Here is a 17746-nt window from a genome sequence, read left to right as displayed (position 1 = left end):
ACCTCAGACTAATAAGAAAAGCTTCATATTATTAATCCTAGAGAACAAAATAGGCTGATAGATGTGGGATTCGAATCCACGCCCCCGAAGAGACTGGTGCCTAAAACCAGCGCCTTAGACCACTCGGCCACTCTACATGGAAACAAATGTCACCTCAGACTAATAAGCAAAAGCTTCATAATATTAATCGTAGAAAACAAAATAGGCTGATAGAGGTGGAATTCGAATCCACGCCCCCGAAGAGACTGGTGCCTTAAACCGGCGCCTTAGACCACTCGGCCACTGTACCTGGAAACAAACGTCACCTCAGACTAATAAGCAAAAGCTTCATATTATTATTTCTAGGAAACAAAGTAGGCTGATAGATGTGGAATTCGAATCCTTGCCCCCGAAGAGACTGGTGCCTAAAACCAGCGCCTTAGACCACTCGGCCACTGTACCTGGAAACAAACGTCACCTCAGACTAATAATCAATAGCTTCATATTATTATTTCTAGGAAACAAAATAGGCTGATAGATGTGGAATTCGAATCCACGCCCAGAAGAGACTGGTGCCTAAAACCAGCGCCTTAGACCACTCGGCCACTCTACATGGAAACAAAGGTCACCTCAGACTAATAAGCAAAAGCTTCATATTATTAATCCTAAAACAGAATGTAAGCTGATAGATGAGGGATTCGAATCCACGCCCCGAAGGGAAAGGTGCCTTTAACCAGCACCTTCGACCACCTGGCCACTCTACCTGGAAACAAAAGTCACCTCAGACTTATAAGCAAAAGCTTCATATTTTTAATCCTAGAAAAAAAAGTAGGCTGATAGATGTGGGATTCGACCCCACGCCCCGAATGGAATGGTGCCTTAAACAAGCGCCCTGGACCACTCGGCCACTCTACCTGTAAACAAAAGTCACCTCAGACTTATAAGCAAAAGCTTCATATTATTAATCCTAGAAAACAAACTGCTAATAGAGGTGGGATTAAAATCCACGCCCCCGAAGAGACTGATGCCTAAAACCAGCGCCTTAGACCACTCGGCCACTCTACCCGGAAACAACAATCACCTTAGACTAATAAGAAAAGCTTCATATTATTAATCCTAGAGAACAAAATAGGCTGATAGAGGTGGGATTCGAATCCACGCCCCCGAAGAGACTGGTGCCTAAAACCAGCGCCTTAGACCACTCGGCCACTCTACATGGAAACAAACGTCACCTCAGACTAATAAGCAAAAGCTTCATATTATTATTTCTAGGAAACAAAGTAGGCTGATAGATGTGGAATTCGAATCCACGCCCCCGAAGAGACTGGTGCCTAAAACCAGCGCCTTAGACCACTCGGCCACTCTACATGGAAACAAAGGTCACATCAGACTAATAAGCAAAAGCTTCATATTATTAATCCTAGAAAACAAAATAGGCTGATAGAGGTGGGATTCGAATCCACGCCCCCGAAGAGACTGGTGCCTAAAACCAGCGCCTTAGACCACTCGGCCACTCTACATGGAAACAAAGGTCACCTCAGACTAATAAGCAAAAGCTTCATATTATTAATCGTAGAAAACGAAATAGGCTGATAGAGGTGGGATTCGAATCCACGCCCCCGAAGAGACTGGTGCCTTAAACCGGCGCCTTAGACCACTCGGCCACTGTACCTGGAAACAAACGTCACCTCAGACTAATAAGCAAAAGCTTCATATTATTATTTCTAGGAAACAAAGTAGGCTGATAGATGTGGAATTCGAATCCACGCCCCCGAAGAGACTGGTGCCTAAAACCAGCGCCTTAGACCACTCGGCCACTCTACATAGAAACAAAGGTCACCTCAGACTAATAAGCAAAAGCTTCATATTATTAATCCTAGAACAGAATGTAAGCTGATAGATGAGGGATTCGAATCCACGCCCCCAAGGGAAAGGTGCCTTTAACCAGCGCCTTCGACCACCTGGCCACTCTACCTGGAAACAAAAGTCACCTCAGACTTATAAGCAAAAGCTTCATATTATTAATCCTAGAAAACAAAGTAGGCTGATAGATGTGGGATTCGACCCCTCGCCCCGAATGGAATGGTGCCTTAAACAAGCGCCCTGGACCACTCGGCCACTCTACATGGAAACAAAGGTCACATCAGACTAATAAGCAAAAGCTTCATATTATTAATCCTAGAAAACAAAATAGGCTGATTGAGGTGGGATTCGAATCCACGCCCCCGAAGAGACAGGTGCCTAAAACCAGCGCCTTAGACCACTCGGCCACTCTACATTGAAACAAAGGTCACCTCAGACTAATAAGCAAAAGCTTCATATTATTAATCGTAGAATACAAAATAGGCTGATAGAGGTGGGATTCGAATCCACGCCCCCGAAGAGACTGGTGCCTTAAACTGGCGCCTTAGACCACTCGGCCACTGTACCTGGAAACAAACGTCACCTCAGACTAATAATCAATAGCTTCATATTATTATTTCTAGGAAACAAAATAGGCTGATAGATGTGGAATTCGAATCCACGCCCCCGAAGAGACTGGTGCCTAAAACCAGCGCCTTAGACCACTCGGCCACTCTACATAGAAACAAAGGTCACCTCAGACTAATAAGCAAAAGCTTCATATTATTAATCCTAGAACAGAATGTAAGCTGATAGATGAGGGATTCGAATCCACGCCCCGAAGGGAAAGGTGCCTTTAACCAGCGCCTTCGACCACCTGGCCACTCTACCTGGAAACAAAAGTCACCTCAGACTTATAAGCAAAAGCTTCATATTATTAATCCTAGAAAACAAAGTAGGCTGATAGATGTGGGATTCGACCCCTCGCCCCGAATGGAATGGTGCCTTAAACAAGCGCCCTGGACCACTCGGCCACTCTACATGGAAACAAAGGTCACATCAGACTAATAAGCAAAAGCTTCATATTATTAATCCTAGAAAACAAAATAGGCTGATTGAGGTGGGATTCGAATCCACGCCCCCGAAGAGACAGGTGCCTAAAACCAGCGCCTTAGACCACTCGGCCACTCTACATTGAAACAAAGGTCACCTCAGACTAATAAGCAAAAGCTTCATATTATTAATCGTAGAATACAAAATAGGCTGATAGAGGTGGGATTCGAATCCACGCCCCCGAAGAGACTGGTGCCTTAAACTGGCGCCTTAGACCACTCGGCCACTGTACCTGGAAACAAACGTCACCTCAGACTAATAATCAATAGCTTCATATTATTATTTCTAGGAAACAAAATAGGCTGATAGATGTGGAATTCGAATCCACGCCCCCGAAGAGACTGGTGCCTAAAACCAGCGCCTTAGACCACTCGGCCACTCTACATAGAAACAAAGGTCACCTCAGACTAATAAGCAAAAGCTTCATATTATTAATCCTAGAACAGAATGTAAGCTGATAGATGAGGGATTCGAATCCACGCCCCGAAGGGAAAGGTGCCTTTAACCAGCGCCTTCGACCACCTGGCCACTCTACCTGGAAACAAAAGTCACCTCAGACTTATAAGCAAAAGCTTCATATTATTAATCCTAGAAAACAAAGTAGGCTGATAGATGTGGGATTCGACCCCCACCCCGAATGGAATGGTGCCTTAAACAAGCGCCCTGGACCACTCGGCCACTCTACCTGTAAACAAAAGCCACCTCAGACTTATAAGCAAAAGCTTCATATTATTAATCCTAGAAAACAAACTCTGCTGATAGAGGTGGGATTAAAATCCACGCCTCCGAAGAGACTGATGCCTAAAACCAGCGCCTTAGCCCACTCGGCCACTCTACCCGGAAACAACAATCACCTCATACTAATAAGAAAAGCTTCATATTATTAATCCTAGAGAACAAAATAGGCTGATAGAGGTGGGATTCGAATCCACGCCCCCGAAGAGACTGGTGCCTAAAACCAGCGCCTTAGACCACTCGGCCACTCTACATGGAAACAAAGGTCACCTCAGACTAATAAGCAAAAGCTTCATATTATTAATCCTAAAACAGAATGTAAGCTGATAGATGAGGGATTCGAATCCACGCCCCGAAGGGAAAGGTGCCTTTAACCAGCACCTTCGACCACCTGGCCACTCTACCTGGAAACAAAAGTCACCTCAGACTTATAAGCAAAAGCTTCATATTTTTAATCCTAGAAAAAAAAGTAGGCTGATAGATGTGGGATTCGACCCCACGCCCCGAATGGAATGGTGCCTTAAACAAGCGCCCTGGACCACTCGGCCACTCTACCTGTAAACAAAAGTCACCTCAGACTTATAAGCAAAAGCTTCATATTATTAATCCTAGAAACCAAACTGCTGATAGAGGTGGGATTAAAATCCACGCCCCCGAAGAGACTGATGCCTAAAACCAGCGCCTTAGACCACTCGGCCACTCTACCCGGAAACAACAATCACCTTAGACTAATAAGAAAAGCTTCATATTATTAATCCTAGAGAACAAAATAGGCTGATAGAGGTGGGATTCGAATCCACGCCCCCGAAGAGACTGGTGCCTAAAACCAGCGCCTTAGACCACTCGGCCACTCTACATGGAAACAAACGTCACCTCAGACTAATAAGCAAAAGCTTCATATTATTATTTCTAGGAAACAAAGTAGGCTGATAGATGTGGAATTCGAATCCACGCCCCCGAAGAGACTGGTGCCTAAAACCAGCGCCTTAGACCACTCGGCCACTCTACATGGAAACAAAGGTCACATCAGACTAATAAGCAAAAGATTCATATTATTAATCCTAGAAAACAAAATAGGCTGATAGAGGTGGGATTCGAATCCACGCCCCCGAAGAGACTGGTGCCTAAAACAATGGCCTTAGACCACTCGGCCACTCTACATGGAAACAAAGGTCACCTCAGACTAATAAGCAAAAGCTTCATATTATTAATCGTAGAAAACGAAATAGGCTGATAGAGGTGGGATTCGAATCCACGCCCCCGAAGAGACTGGTGCCTTAAACCGGCGCCTTAGACCACTCGGCCACTGTACCTGGAAACAAACGTCACCTCAGACTAATAAGCAAAAGCTTCATATTATTATTTCTAGGAAACAAAGTAGGCTGATAGATGTGGAATTCGAATCCACGCCCCCGAAGAGACTGGTGCCTAAAACTGCGCCTTAGACCACTCGGCCACTCTACATAGAAACAAAGGTCACCTCAGACTAACAAGCAAAAGCTTCATATTATTAATCCTAGAACAGAATGTAAGCTGATAGATGAGGGATTCGAATCCACGCCCCCAAGGGAAAGGTGCCTTTAACCAGCGCCTTCGACCACCTGGCCACTCTACCTGGAAACAAAAGTCACCTCAGACTTATAAGCAAAAGCTTCATATTATTAGTCCTAGAAAACAAAGTAGGCTTATAGATGTGGGATTCGACCCCACGCCCCGAATGGAATGGTGCCTTAAACAAGCGCCCTGGACCACTCGGCCACTCTACCTGTAAACAAAAGCCACCTCAGACTTATAAGCAAAAGCTTCATATTATTAATCCTAGAAAACAAACTCTGCTGATAGAGGTGGGATTAAAATCCACGCCTCCGAAGAGACTGATGCCTAAAACCAGCGCCTTAGACCACTCGGCCACTCTACCCGGAAACAACAATCACCTCATACTAATAAGAAAAGCTTCATATTATTAATCCTAGAGAACAAAATAGGCTGATAGAGGTGGGATTCGAATCCACGCCCCCGAAGAGACTGGTGCCTTAAACCGGCGCCTTAGACCACTCGGCCACTGTACCTGGAAACAAACGTCACCTCAGACTAATAAGCAAAAGCTTCATATTATTATTTCTAGGAAACAAAGTAGGTTGATAGATGTGGAATTCGAATCCACGCCCCCGAAGAGACTGGTGCCTAAAACCAGCGCCTTAGACCACTCGGCCACTCTACATGGAAACAAAGGTCACATCAGACTAATAAGCAAAAGCTTCATATTATTAATCCTAGAAAACAAAATAGGCTGATAGAGGTGGGATTCGAATCCACGCCCCCGAAGAGACTGGTGCCTAAAACCAGTGCCTTAGACCACTCGGCCACTCTACATGGAAACAAAGGTCACATCAGACTAATAAGCAAAAGCTTCATATTATTAATCCTAGAAAACAAAATAGGCTGATAGAGGTGGGATTCGAATCCACGCCCCCGAAGAGACTGGTGCCTAAAACCAGCGCCTTAGACCACTCGGCCACTCTACCCGGAAACAACAATCACCTCAGACTAATAAGCAAAAGCTTCATATTATTAATCCTAGAAAACAAAATAGGCTGATAGAGGTGGGATTCGAATCCACGCCCCCGAAGAGACTGGTGCCTAAAACCAGTGCCTTAGACCACTCGGCCACTCTACATGGAAAGAAAGGTCACATCAGACTAATAAGCAAAAGCTTCATATTATTAATCCTAGAAAACAAAATAGGCTGATAGAGGTGGGATTCGAATCCACGCCCCCGAAGAGACTGGTGCCTAAAACCAGCGCCTTAGACCACTCGGCCACTCTACCCGGAAACAGCAATCACCTCAGACTAATAAGAAAAGCTTCATATTATTAGTCCTAGAGAACAAAATAGGCTGATAGAGGTGGGATTCGAATCCACGCCCCCGAAGAGACTGGTGCCTTAAACCGGCGCCTTAGACCACTCGGCCACTGTACCTGGAAACAAACGTCACCTCAGACTAATAAGCAAAAGCTTCATATTATTATTTCTAGGAAACAAAGTAGGCTGATAGATGAGGAATTCGAATCCACGCCCCTGAAGAGACTGGTGCCTAAAACCAGCGCCTTAGACCACTCGGCCACTCTACATGGAAACAAAGGTCACATCAGACTAATAAGCAAAAGCTTCATATTATTAATCCTAGAAAACAAAATAGGCTGATAGAGGTGGGATTCGAATCCACGCCCCCGAAGAGACTGGTGCCTAAAACCAGCGCCTTAGACCACTCGGCCACTCTACATGGAAACAAAGGTCACCTCAGACTAATAAGCAAAAGCTTCATATTATTAATCGTAGAAAACGAAATAGGCTGATAGAGGTGGGATTCGAATCCACGCCCCCGAAGAGACTGGTGCCTTAAACCGGCGCCTTAGACCACTCGGCCACTGTACCTGGAAACAAACGTCACCTCAGACTAATAAGCAAAAGCTTCATATTATTATTTCTAGGAAACAAAGTAGGCTGATAGATGTGGAATTCGAATCCACGCCCCCGAAGAGACTAGTGCCTAAAACCAGCGCCTTAGACCACTCGGCCACTCTACATAGAAACAAAGGTCACCTCAGACTAATAAGCAAAAGCTTCATATTATTAATCCTAGAACAGAATGTAAGCTGATAGATGAGGGATTCGAATCCACGCCCCCAAGGGAAAGGTGCCTTTAACCAGCGCCTTCGACCACCTGGCCACTCTACCTGGAAACAAAAGTCACCTCAGACTTATAAGCAAAAGCTTCATATTATTAATCCTAGAAAACAAAGTAGGCTTATAGATGTGGGATTCGACCCCACGCCCCGAATGGAATGGTGCCTTAAACAAGCGCCCTGGACCACTCGGCCACTCTACCTGTAAACAAAAGCCACCTCAGACTTATAAGCAAAAGCTTCATATTATTAATCCTAGAAAACAAACTCTGCTGATAGAGGTGGGATTAAAATCCACGCCTCCGAAGAGACTGATGCCTAAAACCAGCGTCTTAGACCACTCGGCCACTCTACCCGGAAACAACAATCACCTCATACTAATAAGAAAAGCTTCATATTATTAATCCTAGAGAACAAAATAGGCTGATAGAGGTGGGATTCGAATCCACGCCCCCGAAGAGACTGGTGCCTTAAACCGGCGCCTTAGACCACTCGGCCACTGTACCTGGAAACAAACGTCACCTCAGACTAATAAGCAAAAGCTTCATATTATTATTTCTAGGAAACAAAGTAGGCTGATAGATGTGGAATTCGAATCCACGCCCCCGAAGAGACTGGTGCCTAAAACCAGCGCCTTAGACCACTCGGCCACTCTACATGGAAACAAAGGTCACATCAGACTAATAAGCAAAAGCTTCATATTATTAATCCTAGAAAACAAAATAGGCTGATAGAGGTGGGATTCGAATCCACGCCCCCGAAGAGACTGGTGCCTAAAACCAGTGCCTTAGACCACTCGGCCACTCTACATGGAAACAAAGGTCACATCAGACTAATAAGCAAAAGCTTCATATTATTAATCCTAGAAAACAAAATAGGCTGATAGAGGTGGGATTCGAATCCACGCCCCCGAAGAGACTGGTGCCTAAAACCAGCGCCTTAGACCACTCGGCCACTCTACCCGGAAACAACAATCACCTCAGACTAATAAGCAAAAGCTTCATATTATTAATCCTAGAAAACAAAATAGGCTGATAGAGGTGGGATTCGAATCCACGCCCCCGAAGAGACTGGTGCCTAAAACCAGTGCCTTAGACCACTCGGCCACTCTACATGGAAAGAAAGGTCACATCAGACTAATAAGCAAAAGCTTCATATTATTAATCCTAGAAAACAAAATAGGCTGATAGAGGTGGGATTCGAATCCACGCCCCCGAAGAGACTGGTGCCTAAAACCAGCGCCTTAGACCACTCGGCCACTCTACCCGGAAACAGCAATCACCTCAGACTAATAAGAAAAGCTTCATATTATTAGTCCTAGAGAACAAAATAGGCTGATAGAGGTGGGATTCGAATCCACGCCCCCGAAGAGACTGGTGCCTTAAACCGGCGCCTTAGACCACTCGGCCACTGTACCTGGAAACAAACGTCACCTCAGACTAATAAGCAAAAGCTTCATATTATTATTTCTAGGAAACAAAGTAGGCTGATAGATGAGGAATTCGAATCCACGCCCCTGAAGAGACTGGTGCCTAAAACCAGCGCCTTAGACCACTCGGCCACTCTACATGGAAACAAAGGTCACATCAGACTAATAAGCAAAAGCTTCATATTATTAATCCTAGAAAACAAAATAGGCTGATAGAGGTGGGATTCGAATCCACGCCCCCGAAGAGACTGGTGCCTAAAACCAGCGCCTTAGACCACTCGGCCACTCTACATGGAAACAAAGGTCACCTCAGACTAATAAGCAAAAGCTTCATATTATTAATCGTAGAAAACGAAATAGGCTGATAGAGGTGGGATTCGAATCCACGCCCCCGAAGAGACTGGTGCCTTAAACCGGCGCCTTAGACCACTCGGCCACTCTACCTGGAAACAAACGTCACCTCAGACTAATAAGCAAAAGCTTCATATTATTATTTCTAGGAAACAAAGTAGGCTGATAGATGTGGAATTCGAATCCACGCCCCCGAAGAGACTGGTGCCTAAAACCAGCGCCTTAGACCACTCGGCCACTCTACATAGAAACAAAGGTCACCTCAGACTAATAAGCAAAAGCTTCATATTATTAATCCTAGAACAGAATGTAAGCTGATAGATGAGGGATTCGAATCCACGCCCCCAAGGGAAAGGTGCCTTTAACCAGCGCCTTCGACCACCTGGCCACTCTACCTGGAAACAAAAGTCACCTCAGACTTATAAGCAAAAGCTTCATATTATTAATCCTAGAAAACAAAGTAGGCTGATAGATGTGGGATTCGACCCCACGCCCCGAATGGAATGGTGCCTTAAACAAGCGCCCTGGACCACTCGGCCACTCTACCTGTAAACAAAAGCCACCTCAGACTTATAAGCAAAAGCTTCATATTATTAATCCTAGAAAACAAACTCTGCTGATAGAGGTGGGATTAAAATCCACGCCTCCGAAGAGACTGATGCCTAAAACCAGCGCCTTAGACCACTCGGCCACTCTACCCGGAAACAACAATCACCTCATACTAATAAGAAAAGCTTCATATTATTAATCCTAGAGAACAAAATAGGCTGATAGAGGTGGGATTCGAATCCACGCCCCCGAAGAGACTGGTGCCTTAAACCGGCGCCTTAGACCACTCGGCCACTGTACCTGGAAACAAACGTCACCTCAGACTAATAAGCAAAAGCTTCATATTATTATTTCTAGGAAACAAAGTAGGCTGATAGATGTGGAATTCGAATCCACGCCCCCGAAGAGACTGGTGCCTAAAACCAGCGCCTTAGACCACTCGGCCACTCTACATGGAAACAAAGGTCACATCAGACTAATAAGCAAAAGCTTCATATTATTAATCCTAGAAAACAAAATAGGCTGATAGAGGTGGGATTCGAATCCACGCCCCCGAAGAGACTGGTGCCTAAAACCAGTGCCTTAGACCACTCGGCCACTCTACATGGAAAGAAAGGTCACATCAGACTAATAAGCAAAAGCTTCATATTATTAATCCTAGAAAACAAAATAGGCTGATAGAGGTGGGATTCGAATCCACGCCCCCGAAGAGACTGGTGCCTAAAACCAGCGCCTTAGACCACTCGGCCACTCTACATAGAAACAAAGGTCACCTCAGACTAATAAGCAAAAGCTTCATATTATTAATCCTAGAACAGAATGTAAGCTGATAGATGAGGGATTCGAATCCACGCCCCCAAGGGAAAGGTGCCTTTAACCAGCGCCTTCGACCACCTGGCCACTCTACCTGGAAACAAAAGTCACCTCAGACTTATAAGCAAAAGCTTCATATTATTAATCCTATAAAACAAAGTAGGCTGATAGATGTGGGATTCGACCCCACGCCCCGAATGGAATGGTGCCTTAAACAAGCGCCCTGGACCACTCGGCCACTCTACCTGTAAACAAAAGCCACCTCAGACTTATAAGCAAAAGCTTCATATTATTAATCCTAGAAAACAAACTCTGCTGATAGAGGTGGGATTAAAATCCACGCCTCCGAAGAGACTGATGCCTAAAACCAGCGCCTTAGACCACTCGGCCACTCTACCCGGAAACAACAATCACCTCATACTAATAAGAAAAGCTTCATATTATTAATCCTAGAGAACAAAATAGGCTGATAGAGGTGGGATTCGAATCCACGCCCCCGAAGAGACTGGTGCCTAGAACCAGCGCCTTAGACCACTCGGCCACTCTACATGGAAACAAAGGTCACCTCAGACTTATAAGCAAAAGCTTCATATTATTAATCCTAGAAAACAAAGTAGGCTGATAGATGTGGGATTCGACCCCACGCCCCGAATGGAATGGTGCCATAAACAAGCGCCCTGGACCACTCGGCCACTCTACCTGTAAACAAAAGTCACCTCAGACTTATAAGCAAAAGCTTCATATTATTAATCCTAGAAAACAAACTCTGCTGATAGAGGTGGGATTAAAATCCACGCCCCCGAAGAGACTGATGGTTAAAACCAGCGCCTTAGACCACTCGGCCACTCTACCCGGAAACAACAATCACCTCAGACTAATAAGAAAAGCTTCATATTATTAATCCTAGAGAACAAAATAGGCTGATAGAGGTGGGATTCGAATCCACGCCCCCGAAGAGACTGGTGCCTTAAACCGGCGCCTTAGACCACTCGGCCACTGTACCTGGAAACAAACGTCACCTCAGACTAATAAGCAAAAGCTTCATATTATTATTTCTAGGAAACAAAGTAGGCTGATAGATGTGGAATTCGAATCCACGCCCCCGAAGAGACTGGTGCCTAAAACCAGCGCCTTAGACCACTCGGCCACTCTACATGGAAACAAAGGTCACATCAGACTAATAAGCAAAAGCTTCATATTATTAATCCTAGAAAACAAAATAGGCTGATAGAGGTGGGATTCGAATCCACGCCCCCGAAGAGACTGGTGCCTAAAACCAGCGCCTTAGACCACTCGGCCACTCTACATGGAAACAAAGGTCACATCAGACTAATAAGCAAAAGCTTCATATTATTAATCCTAGAAAACAAAATAGGCTGATAGAGGTGGGATTCGAATCCACGCCCCCGAAGCGACTGGTGCCTAAAACCAGCGCCTTAGACCACTCGGCCACTCTACCCGGAAACAACAATCACCTCAGACTAATAAGAAAAGCTTCATATTATTAATCCTAGAGAACAAAATAGGCTGATAGAGGTGGGATTCGAATCCACGCCCCCGAAGAGACTGGTGCCTTAAACCGGCGCCTTAGACCACTCGGCCACTGTACCTGGAAACAAACGTCACCTCAGACTAATAAGCAAAAGCTTCATATTATTATTTCTAGGAAACAAAGTAGGCTGATAGATGTGGAATTCGAATCCACGCCCCCGAAGAGACTGGTGCCTAAAACCAGCGCCTTAGACCACTCGGCCACTCTACATGGAAACAAAGGTCACATAAGACTAATAAGCAAAAGCTTCATATTATTAATCCTAGAAAACAAAATAGGCTGATAGAGGTGGGATTCGAATCCACGCCCCCGAAGAGACTGGTGCCTTAAACCGGCGCCTTAGACCACTCGGCCACTCTACCTGGAAACAAAAGTCACCTCAGACTAATAACCAAAAGCTTCATATTATTAATCCTAGAACAGAATGTAAGCTGATAGATGAGGGATTCGGATCCACGCCCCGAAGGGAATGGTGCCTTTAACTAGCGCCTTCGACCACCTGGCCACTCTACCTGGAAACAAAAGTCACCTCAGACTTATAAGCAAAAGCTTCATATTATTAATCCTAGAAAACAAAGTAGGCTGATAGATGTGGGATTCGACCCCACGCTCCGAATAAAATGGTGCCTTAAACAAGCGCCCTGGACCACTCGGCCACTCTACCTGTAAACAAAAGTCACCTCAGACTTATGAGCAAAAGCTTCATATTATTAATCCTAGAAAACAAACTCTGCTGATAGAGGTGGGATTAAAATCCACGCCCCCGAAGAGACTGATGCCTAAAACCAGCGCCTTAGACCACTCGGCCACTCTACCCGGAAACAACAATCACCTCAGACTAATAAGAAAAGCTTCATATTATTAATCCTAGAGAACAAAATAGGCTGATAGAGGTGGGATTCGAATCCACGCCCCCGAAGAGACTGGTGCCTAAAACCAGCGCCTTAGACCACTCGGCCACTCTACATGGAAACAAATGTCACCTCAGACTAATAAGCAAAAGCTTCATATTATTAATCGTAGAAAACAAAATAGGCTGATAGAGGTGGAATTCGAATCCACGCCCCCGAAGAGACTGGTGCCTTATACCGGCGCCTTAGACCACTCGGCCACTGTACCTGGAAACAAACGTCACCTCAGACTAATAAGCAAAAGCTTCATATTATTATTTCTAGGAAACAAAGTAGGCTGATAGATGTGGAATTCGAATCCTTGCCCCCGAAGAGACTGGTGCCTAAAACCAGCGCCTTAGACCACTCGGCCACTCTACCTGGAAACAAAAGTCACCTCAGACTAATAACCAAAAGCTTCATATTATTAATCCTAGAGAACAAAATAGGCTGATAGAGGTGGGATTCGAATCCACGCCCCCGAAGAGACTGGTGCCTAGAACCAGCGCCTTAGACCACTCGGCCACTCTACATGGAAACAAAGGTCACCTCAGACTTATAAGCAAAAGCTTCATATTATTAATCCTAGAAAACAAAGTAGGCTGATAGATGTGGGATTCGACCCCACGCCCCGAATGGAATGGTGCCATAAACAAGCGCCCTGGACCACTCGGCCACTCTACCTGTAAACAAAAGTCACCTCAGACTTATAAGCAAAAGCTTCATATTATTAATCCTAGAAAACAAACTCTGCTGATAGAGGTGGGATTAAAATCCACGCCCCCGAAGAGACTGATGGTTAAAACCAGCGCCTTAGACCACTCGGCCACTCTACCCGGAAACAACAATCACCTCAGACTAATAAGAAAAGCTTCATATTATTAATCCTAGAGAACAAAATAGGCTGATAGAGGTGGGATTCGAATCCACGCCCCCGAAGAGACTGGTGCCTTAAACCGGCGCCTTAGACCACTCGGCCACTGTACCTGGAAACAAACGTCACCTCAGACTAATAAGCAAAAGCTTCATATTATTATTTCTAGGAAACAAAGTAGGCTGATAGATGTGGAATTCGAATCCACGCCCCCGAAGAGACTGGTGCCTAAAACCAGCGCCTTAGACCACTCGGCCACTCTACATGGAAACAAAGGTCACATCAGACTAATAAGCAAAAGCTTCATATTATTAATCCTAGAAAACAAAATAGGCTGATAGAGGTGGGATTCGAATCCACGCCCCCGAAGCGACTGGTGCCTAAAACCAGCGCCTTAGACCACTCGGCCACTCTACCCGGAAACAACAATCACCTCAGACTAATAAGAAAAGCTTCATATTATTAATCCTAGAGAACAAAATAGGCTGATAGAGGTGGGATTCGAATCCACGCCCCCGAAGAGACTGGTGCCTTAAACCGGCGCCTTAGACCACTCGGCCACTGTACCTGGAAACAAACGTCACCTCAGACTAATAAGCAAAAGCTTCATATTATTATTTCTAGGAAACAAAGTAGGCTGATAGATGTGGAATTCGAATCCACGCCCCCGAAGAGACTGGTGCCTAAAACCAGCGCCTTAGACCACTCGGCCACTCTACATGGAAACAAAGGTCACATCAGACTAATAAGCAAAAGCTTCATATTATTAATCCTAGAAAACAAAATAGGCTGATAGAGGTGGGATTCGAATCCACGCCCCCGAAGAGACTGGTGCCTAAAACCACCGCCTTAGACCACTCGGCCACTCTACATGGAAACAAAGGTCACCTCAGACTAATAAGCAAAAGCTTCATATTATTAATCGTAGAAAACAAAATAGGCTGATAGAGGTGGGATTCGAATCCACGCCCCCGAAGAGACTGGTGCCTAAAACCAGCGCCTTAGACCACTCGGCCACTCTACATGGAAACAAATGTCACCTCAGACTAATAAGCAAAAGCTTCATATTATTAATCGTAGAAAACAAAATAGGCTGATAGAGGTGGAATTCGAATCCACGCCCCCGAAGAGACTGGTGCCTTATACCGGCGCCTTAGACCACTCGGCCACTGTACCTGGAAACAAACGTCACCTCAGACTAATAAGCAAAAGCTTCATATTATTATTTCTAGGAAACAAAGTAGGCTGATAGATGTGGAATTCGAATCCTTGCCCCCGAAGAGACTGGTGCCTTATACCGGCGCCTTAGACCACTCGGCCACTGTACCTGGAAACAAAAGTCACCTCAGACTAATAACCAAAAGCTTCATATTATTAATCCTAGAACAGAATGTAAGCTGATAGATGAGGGATTCGAATCCACGCCCCCAAGGGAAAGGTGCCTTTAACCAGCGCCTTCGACCACCTGGCCACTCTACCTGGAAACAAAAGTCACCTCAGACTTATAAGCAAAAGCTTCATATTATTAATCCTAGAAAACAAAGTAGGCTGATAGATGTGGGATTCGACCCCACGCCCCGAATGGAATGGTGCCTTAAACAAGCGCCCTGGACCACTCGGCCACTCTACCTGTAAAGCCACCTCAGACTTATAAGCAAAAGCTTCATATTATTAATCCTAGAAAACAAACTCTGCTGATAGAGGTGGGATTAAAATCCACGCCTCCGAAGAGACTGATGCCTAAAACCAGCGCCTTAGACCACTCGGCCACTCTACCCGGAAACAACAATCACCTCATACTAATAAGAAAAGCTTCATATTATTAATCCTAGAGAACAAAATAGGCTGATAGAGGTGGGATTCGAATCCACGCCCCCGAAGAGTCTGGTGCCTAAAACCAGCGCCTTAGACCACTCGGCCACTCTACATGGAAACAAAGGTCACCTCAGACTTATAAGCAAAAGCTTCATATTATTAATCCTAGAAAACAAAGTAGGCTGATAGATGTGGGATTCGACCCCACGCCCCGAATGGAATGGTGCCTTAAACAAGCGCCCTGGACCACTCGGCCACTCTACCTGTAAACAAAAGTCACCTCAGACTTATAAGCAAAAGCTTCATATTATTAATCCTAGAAAACAAACTCTGCTGATAGAGGTGGGATTAAAATCCACGCCCCCGAAGAGACTGATGGTTAAAACCAGCGCCTTAGACCACTCGGCCACTCTACCCGGAAACAACAATCACCTCAGACTAATAAGAAAAGCTTCATATTATTAATCCTAGAGAACAAAATAGGCTGATAAAGGTGGGATTCGAATCCACGCCCCCGAAGAGACTGGTGCCTTAAACCGGCGCCTTAGACCACTCGGCCACTGTACCTGGAAACAAACGTCACCTCAGACTAATAAGCAAAAGCTTCATATTATTATTTCTAGGAAACAAAGTAGGCTGATAGATGTGGAATTCGAATCCACGCCCCCGAAGAGACTGGTGCCTAAAACCAGCGCCTTAGACCACTCGGCCACTCTACATGGAAACAAAGGTCACATCAGACTAATAAGCAAAAGCTTCATATTATTAATCCTAGAAAACAAAATAGGCTGATAGAGGTGGGATTCGAATCCACGCCCCCGAAGAGACTGGTGCCTAAAACCACCGCCTTAGACCACTCGGCCACTCTACATGGAAACAAAGGTCACCTCAGACTAATAAGCAAAAGCTTCATATTATTAATCGTAGAAAACAAAATAGGCTGATAGAGGTGGGATTCGAATCCACGCCCCCGAAGAGACTGGTGCCTAAAACCAGCGCCTTAGACCACTCGGCCACTCTACATGGAAACAAATGTCACCTCAGACTAATAAGCAAAAGCTTCATATTATTAATCGTAGAAAACAAAATAGGCTGATAGAGGTGGAATTCGAATCCACGCCCCCGAAGAGACTGGTGCCTTATACCGGCGCCTTAGACCACTCGGCCACTGTACCTGGAAACAAACGTCACCTCAGACTAATAAGCAAAAGCTTCATATTATTATTTCTAGGAAACAAAGTAGGCTGATAGATGTGGAATTCGAATCCTTGCCCCCGAAGAGACTGGTGCCTTATACCGGCGCCTTAGACCACTCGGCCACTGTACCTGGAAACAAAAGTCACCTCAGACTAATAACCAAACGCTTCATATTATTAATCCTAGAACAGAATGTAAGCTGATAGATGAGGGATTCGAATCCACGCCCCCAAGGGAAAGGTGCCTTTAACCAGCGCCTTCGACCACCTGGCCACTCTACCTGGAAACAAAAGTCACCTCAGACTTATAAGCAAAAGCTTCATATTATTAATCCTAGAAAACAAAGTAGGCTGATAGATGTGGGATTCGACCCCACGCCCCGAATGGAATGGTGCCTTAAACAAGCGCCCTGGACCACTCGGCCACTCTACCTGTAAAGCCACCTCAGACTTATAAGCAAAAGCTTCATATTATTAATCCTAGAAAACAAACTCTGCTGATAGAGGTGGGATTAAAATCCACGCCTCCGAAGAGACTGATGCCTAAAACCAGCGCCTTAGACCACTCGGCCACTCTACCCGGAAACAACAATCACCTCATACTAATAAGAAAAGCTTCATATTATTAATCCTAGAGAACAAAATAGGCTGATAGAGGTGGGATTCGAATCCACGCCCCCGAAGAGTCTGGTGCCTAAAACCAGCGCCTTAGACCACTCGGCCACTCTACATGGAAACAAAGGTCACCTCAGACTTATAAGCAAAAGCTTCATATTATTAATCCTAGAAAACAAAGTAGGCTGATAGATGTGGGATTCGACCCCACGCCCCGAATGGAATGGTGCCTTAAACAAGCGCCCTGGACCACTCGGCCACTCTACCTGTAAACAAAAGTCACCTCAGACTTATAAGCAAAAGCTT

At 45.2% G+C, this 17746-nt stretch overlaps 21 non-coding genes across 21 annotated transcripts; all 21 read right to left on the bottom strand.

The window, feature by feature from the left end:
* Positions 1-1113: 1113 nt before the first annotated feature.
* Positions 1114-1195, bottom strand: TRNAL-UAG (transfer RNA leucine (anticodon UAG)). The gene has a single exon. It is a non-coding gene; the product is annotated as a tRNA-Leu (tRNA).
* A 222-nt stretch (positions 1196-1417) lies between these two features.
* On the bottom strand, positions 1418-1499 carry TRNAL-UAG (transfer RNA leucine (anticodon UAG)). The gene has a single exon. It is a non-coding gene; the product is annotated as a tRNA-Leu (tRNA).
* A 2342-nt stretch (positions 1500-3841) lies between these two features.
* On the bottom strand, positions 3842-3923 carry TRNAL-UAG (transfer RNA leucine (anticodon UAG)). The gene has a single exon. It is a non-coding gene; the product is annotated as a tRNA-Leu (tRNA).
* Positions 3924-4444: 521 nt separating this feature from the next.
* On the bottom strand, positions 4445-4526 carry TRNAL-UAG (transfer RNA leucine (anticodon UAG)). Its single transcript has one exon. It is a non-coding gene; the product is annotated as a tRNA-Leu (tRNA).
* A 1586-nt stretch (positions 4527-6112) lies between these two features.
* Positions 6113-6194, bottom strand: TRNAL-UAG (transfer RNA leucine (anticodon UAG)). The gene has a single exon. It is a non-coding gene; the product is annotated as a tRNA-Leu (tRNA).
* Positions 6195-6416: 222 nt separating this feature from the next.
* TRNAL-UAG (transfer RNA leucine (anticodon UAG)) lies at positions 6417-6498 on the bottom strand. The gene has a single exon. It is a non-coding gene; the product is annotated as a tRNA-Leu (tRNA).
* A 373-nt stretch (positions 6499-6871) lies between these two features.
* On the bottom strand, positions 6872-6953 carry TRNAL-UAG (transfer RNA leucine (anticodon UAG)). The gene has a single exon. It is a non-coding gene; the product is annotated as a tRNA-Leu (tRNA).
* Positions 6954-8236: 1283 nt separating this feature from the next.
* TRNAL-UAG (transfer RNA leucine (anticodon UAG)) lies at positions 8237-8318 on the bottom strand. Its single transcript has one exon. It is a non-coding gene; the product is annotated as a tRNA-Leu (tRNA).
* A 222-nt stretch (positions 8319-8540) lies between these two features.
* TRNAL-UAG (transfer RNA leucine (anticodon UAG)) lies at positions 8541-8622 on the bottom strand. The gene has a single exon. It is a non-coding gene; the product is annotated as a tRNA-Leu (tRNA).
* A 373-nt stretch (positions 8623-8995) lies between these two features.
* Positions 8996-9077, bottom strand: TRNAL-UAG (transfer RNA leucine (anticodon UAG)). Its single transcript has one exon. It is a non-coding gene; the product is annotated as a tRNA-Leu (tRNA).
* A 70-nt stretch (positions 9078-9147) lies between these two features.
* On the bottom strand, positions 9148-9229 carry TRNAL-AAG (transfer RNA leucine (anticodon AAG)). The gene has a single exon. It is a non-coding gene; the product is annotated as a tRNA-Leu (tRNA).
* Positions 9230-10360: 1131 nt separating this feature from the next.
* TRNAL-UAG (transfer RNA leucine (anticodon UAG)) lies at positions 10361-10442 on the bottom strand. Its single transcript has one exon. It is a non-coding gene; the product is annotated as a tRNA-Leu (tRNA).
* A 1281-nt stretch (positions 10443-11723) lies between these two features.
* On the bottom strand, positions 11724-11805 carry TRNAL-UAG (transfer RNA leucine (anticodon UAG)). Its single transcript has one exon. It is a non-coding gene; the product is annotated as a tRNA-Leu (tRNA).
* A 70-nt stretch (positions 11806-11875) lies between these two features.
* Positions 11876-11957, bottom strand: TRNAL-UAG (transfer RNA leucine (anticodon UAG)). Its single transcript has one exon. It is a non-coding gene; the product is annotated as a tRNA-Leu (tRNA).
* Positions 11958-12330: 373 nt separating this feature from the next.
* TRNAL-AAG (transfer RNA leucine (anticodon AAG)) lies at positions 12331-12412 on the bottom strand. Its single transcript has one exon. It is a non-coding gene; the product is annotated as a tRNA-Leu (tRNA).
* Positions 12413-12935: 523 nt separating this feature from the next.
* Positions 12936-13017, bottom strand: TRNAL-UAG (transfer RNA leucine (anticodon UAG)). The gene has a single exon. It is a non-coding gene; the product is annotated as a tRNA-Leu (tRNA).
* A 1132-nt stretch (positions 13018-14149) lies between these two features.
* Positions 14150-14231, bottom strand: TRNAL-UAG (transfer RNA leucine (anticodon UAG)). The gene has a single exon. It is a non-coding gene; the product is annotated as a tRNA-Leu (tRNA).
* Positions 14232-14756: 525 nt separating this feature from the next.
* On the bottom strand, positions 14757-14838 carry TRNAL-UAG (transfer RNA leucine (anticodon UAG)). Its single transcript has one exon. It is a non-coding gene; the product is annotated as a tRNA-Leu (tRNA).
* An 822-nt stretch (positions 14839-15660) lies between these two features.
* On the bottom strand, positions 15661-15742 carry TRNAL-UAG (transfer RNA leucine (anticodon UAG)). The gene has a single exon. It is a non-coding gene; the product is annotated as a tRNA-Leu (tRNA).
* Positions 15743-16570: 828 nt separating this feature from the next.
* Positions 16571-16652, bottom strand: TRNAL-UAG (transfer RNA leucine (anticodon UAG)). Its single transcript has one exon. It is a non-coding gene; the product is annotated as a tRNA-Leu (tRNA).
* Positions 16653-17474: 822 nt separating this feature from the next.
* TRNAL-UAG (transfer RNA leucine (anticodon UAG)) lies at positions 17475-17556 on the bottom strand. The gene has a single exon. It is a non-coding gene; the product is annotated as a tRNA-Leu (tRNA).
* Between the last annotated feature and the right edge of the window lie 190 nt (positions 17557-17746).

The sequence above is a fragment of the Phalangium opilio genome, unplaced genomic scaffold (genome assembly GCF_054372755.1).
Source record: "Phalangium opilio isolate 3A_F unplaced genomic scaffold, DU_Popi_V2 ptg000246l_1, whole genome shotgun sequence".
NCBI lineage: Eukaryota > Metazoa > Arthropoda > Arachnida > Opiliones > Phalangiidae > Phalangium > Phalangium opilio.
Note: the sequence above shows the minus strand (reverse complement) of the source record. Positions and strands in the feature narration are given on the sequence as shown.